This window comes from Belonocnema kinseyi, chromosome 2, assembly GCF_010883055.1.
Source record: "Belonocnema kinseyi isolate 2016_QV_RU_SX_M_011 chromosome 2, B_treatae_v1, whole genome shotgun sequence".
Lineage (NCBI taxonomy): Eukaryota > Metazoa > Arthropoda > Insecta > Hymenoptera > Cynipidae > Belonocnema > Belonocnema kinseyi.
In genome coordinates this window covers 48,322,061-48,327,321 of record NC_046658.1, presented here as the reverse complement: position 1 = coordinate 48,327,321, position 5,261 = coordinate 48,322,061, and positions in this window count along the sequence as shown.

The following is a 5,261-nucleotide window of genomic DNA, read 5'->3' as shown; positions in this document are numbered from 1 at the left end:
TATATTGACTCAACAAAATTTTTTCTGGATCTCACAAATAATTTAAGAGAGTATTTCACTAGAATCAAGTAAAATATTTGGTTGAGTAAACTAAAGTATTTTATTTGAAGCATCTTAACCTCTAATCATTACTGATGAGTCTCCGAGACCCGTGTGAATATTTTTAGCTTTAACTTCGACAGGAAGCCGTGGGTTTCTGGGACTGAAGGGTAGGTGGAAATATGGTATAGTGCGACGGCTGTCAGCACACGAAAAAAATCTTAGTGCCTTATTAATTTGCGTACAAATAGGAAGTATAAACCACAGCAGTGTGTCAGACCCAGTCGTAGTGATTACGTTTCATTGACGAAAGTATATTGAAAAAATATATATTTCGCGACAATGTTTTATAGTTTCATACTCATCCTTTTAATACGTACTTTCGTGTTGTAGACGAATGTTTTAAAATTATTCTTGACCAAAGCAAAAATTGTTATGTGTGAATATATATACTTGTTTGTCCCACAACGTCAATAATATTCTTTCATTGAATACCAAACTATTTTTAAACAAAATTTAGAAGAATAAAATTTATTTTCTTAGTTAATCTAACGGAACGTTGCCTAATGTGTGACTTTTGGTTTACATATGCACCGGCAAAAGTATGAATATTAGTTGTACAGCTATTACAACATCTGTTGCACCTAACCCAAAAAACTTCAAATTGAACAAAAGGGTCAGGTGCAAAATCTCTCTACTAATTGAGGACAGAAAAATGCTGATATGTTTTTCCTGTGCTTCATTATTAACGGAACTCAAACAGTTGTTATTTAACCTAATTTCTTTTCACTCTGATAATTATTATTCTTATAATTTCATGTATAATCTAGAAATAAAAATGGTTTTATATGCAAAAGAACTGTTTTTTTATTTACTTTGCCGAAAAACTTAAAACTTAAAAATTGACACTCTGACTCCTTATAGTTTTCTTATAGACAGTTTTTATAACTGAAGTTTTTTTTTGCATATACGGAAAAAATAGTATTGCTGCTCAAACTATAACGAATTTTATTTCAGCGAACTACCGATATATAGTGTCTCAACCCATGTGGTATCGGTAAGGCAACTATACTGATTTGTCGCGGGACCAATACACTGTTTTGTATACCCGTGCGACTCTAACCTTAAAATGGAAGATAAGCACCATTTACTCGAGGAGATTTTTTTCTCAAAGCTTCATCGTATCGTATCTTTTCTGTCAAATCTCCACGTTTTGAGTCCTTCTAAACCACAGAAACAGCGTTTCGTGAATGTGTGTGTGTGCGCATAGATTTTTAGTTCGTATCGCCATAAGTTTCGAAAGAATTGTCATATCACTTAATTTTTGTCAATATTCACTTTAAGTATTGGATAGCCTATTTTCGTAAAATCGATTTTTCACTAATCTTGGTTTTGTTTATTGTTTGTAATTTTTATAAAGTTTATGAAAACATTTTTATGTACATGTATTAATTTGCAGAGGAAGAAGCTTTGACATAAAACTAAAATTAGAAAAAATATTGACTTGTTCAAAAGATCGCAAATGTTGCACAAGTGCGTGAAAGACCCAGGTGTAATGATTACAGGTAAAAAGAAACAGTAGTGATTATGGTTTAAAAATCATGATCTTATGGATTTAGTGCGACCGCTAAAATTCGAATTCAAGATGACAGTTTGCGTATGAAGATTTAAACGTCGTGAAAAGAAACATAAAAATATAATACATTTATATCTGCATCTTGGTGATCCTTTTCAAAATAAGCGATCCGGAAATAGAATCGATTGGGATTAAGTTCTTACGTGGAAGACACGCAAGATTACTTTAATCTATTGGGTTGCCTAAGATTGCGTGATTAACTATTTATGAAAATGGAGAACGATTTTGTGAATCAAATATACGAAGGATCCTGCATTAAATATACTGGAAATATCTTATTGTGTAATTGTTACGTCTTGTAAGATTAAGTAGTGAAATAGTAGCACAGATACTTACTTTAAATAACTAAAATATTCTCTTTGATGGAGCAAAATATTTGTATCAATTAACCAAAGTTTTACTAAGAACAACTTAAATATTTATTCGGCTTAACAAAAATATATGGTATAATCAACCAAATTTGCTAATAAAAGAATTGTCTTGGGTCAATCAATTATTTTGCTTTCAACTGAACAGCCATATTTTAAGATTGATTCAACCAAAATTTTTCATTTTCACATTACTAAATTTACCAAGTTTGAAATTTTAAAATGACAAAACTTCGAAAATTGTCATGTGAGTAAAAAAATAACTTGTAAAAATACCTACATCACTAAATTTCAGATCATAATATTTCAAAAGTGGTTTCGTAAGAAACTAAGTTGAAAATGATAGTTTAATGTCTCGAAAGGCGGCATGGATGTTAAATCGACGGCTAATTCATTTCTATGTGAACATTACAAATATATGCAAGTATTTATTAAAAGTTTAATTAATAACTTTTTTATGAGTCAAATTGTATGCAAAAATGCTAATTTGCCTGGTCGAATTACCTCTGGCAACCACTGATCGTGCGGTTAGATGAGCAACACCTGAAATAAGAAACTTTTTTGTGTAATCTCTGGTCACATTCGGAAGATACGGGACCGCACTTGCTGCAATTCTAGATAACAATGCACCTTGCGTTAGGCGAAAGTTTCATGCTTGGCACCTGGATTCACGTTCGTCTGAACATCTTTCCGTCTAGTATGTCTTCTTTCTGTATGTGCACCTGGTTGCGCAATCTAGGATCGGATATACCGTCCATATAATAATCAATTCGCTCAATTTCACCAGTTGGAAAACGATTGGCCTAAATTGCGTTTTCATAAATATGTTCGCTAAAGAATTCACCCTGCTCCCAGAGCCTTTCTTCAAATTGCTTTTTTAATAATAGCTTTTTTGGCCGCTACTGCAATATCTTCTCTAATTATGCCAACAAGCAGTCGGTCATTATATCGATATGTTCAGGTCTCAGATGGATTCACGTCGCAGCCCGAGTAAAAATACTTCGACTTGAGTTCGACTTGAATTGCCCCCAATCAAGACATGCTGAAGCCGAAAAGTTCGACTTGAGCAGTCTCAGTTCTGAGATGGAGTCAGACTTCAATTTATCTCTTGGAGACAAGTTTATATGTCTTGAAGACATAAATTTATCTCTTGAGTCGAATTATTATGACTCTAATACGAGCGGTTTATAACTTCGAGAGTATACATGTCCTAACAAACAGGGTCATTCTGACTGTCATAAAAATTAATCTTTGTTAATGATTAAACAATATCATATATTTTTATACAATATATATATAAACATTGAAAATTTGTCATAAGGACAACCGTAGGATTTCACCGGGAGCGGGTGCTAATCTGAAAAATTGCACCCGCTCCCAGAGAAATCACGGTAAAATTTCAGCAACAACCACGTCTCACGACCGTGAGATAGGTGTTTATAGTCTGTAACGAAATCAATACGATGATCCGGCAAAATTTTCGTGCACCCTCAGAACACGGAACGATCCAAGGACTACCGCCTGCTGCCTTTTTGCCGCAAGTGTTTTAGAATATTGTTGAAACGCAGGGATGGTTTTTGGGCTACTGACGAGTAAAACCTTGGCACCCTTAAGAGCGCCGATGATAAGGACCATTAGTTTAACAGAATATTCCGGGTATAATCGTCGCAACTCCCTCATAAGGTCTCTATACCTCTCTTTCTTTTCATTCTCCTTGGCTATGATATTTTTTTCAGCTGGTGCCGAAAATTCAATAACGAACATGGTTTGCTTCTTGAAGTCAAGAAGAACCATGCCTGGCATCGAGTGTGCAGCAGAAACAATTGTCAGGAATATAAATTTCCAGTATATGCGGCACTTCCCATTCACGCACGACAATTGACTCGATTTCCCTAGGGGCGTTTAGAGGAGTGATATTAAGGTTAATGCCGTAAGAGTGACAAAGATGGTAATAAAGCACTCTTAGTGCCGCATTGTGCCTTTGGGAGTAGGTCGTTCCCGCATTACTTGGCCAACTATCTAGTATGTGAGATAAATGCTCGGGGTGTGCATGGCACGCCCTGCGGCTATCATCGGGAATGTCTTGGTTCAAAATGTGGTGACAGCATGTTAAGGTGAAAATGACACCGTCTTGGCATACCAAAATGAAACCCTCCGTACCAGACTTCAATCCCGGCGATTGAAGAAAAGCAAACATTAGCTCACGCGATAGACTGCTCCTCCGCATTTCTGTGAATGAAACCGTGCATCTTCTTATCGAGGAGCTGTTCACGTAAGTTTTTCTCTTGTGCTTTCTTAATCCGGGCTTTTAGGACCGAGTACTCGAGATAGATAAGATTTGATGCATTTTGCTTACCCCTAATACTGAAGTCGAGTCCAAGTGTTTCAGCAGCCTCCTCCGCTGCTTTATACAGAAACGCTCCTTTGCTCACTTTTTCATGATTCCTGACCATTTTACTAGGCAGTCTGATAAGTCCCTGAAAAATGAAACACGGAGACGTTTTTTTGACCAAAGTCGGTTTTATTTTTCAAAATACTCTCCTTTTAGGTCGATACAGCGAGTCCAACAATTTTCTAACTTTTTGATACCGTCCGAAAAGTACTCGATCGGAAGGTCTCCAAAATACGCCTCAGTTTCAGTTATGAGCTCCTCATTTGAGTAAAAACGCTTACCGGTGAGCCATCTCTTCAGGTTAGGGAACAAGCAATAGTCGCTGGGGGCCAGGTCTGGTGAATACGGTGGCTGAGGAACCAATTCAAAGCCGATTTTATGCAATTTTGCTTGTGCAACTAAGCATGAATGAACAGGCACATTGTCGTGATGATAAAGCGATTTTTTCTTCTACAAAGGCGGTCGTTTTTCAGCGATTTCGATTTTCAATCGGTCCAATAATGATGAATAGTATGCTTTGGTTATGGTTTCACCTTTTTCAAGATAGTTCACGAATATTATGCCATGTGCATCCCAAAATACGGAGGCCATTACCTTTCCGACCCATTGTTGCGTTTTTGGATGCTTCGGAGCACTTTGGCCCGATGGAACCCACTGTTTTGCCTTTTGCGTAGACTCAGGAGTGTAGTAGTGGATCCAGGTTTCCTCCATGGTTATGAATCGGTGCAAAAATTCGGTCGGCTTACGCGAAAATAATGCCAAATTCTGCTGGGAAGTTGTCACACGAATTCGTTTTTGGTCCACTGTGAGCAAACGCGGCACCCAT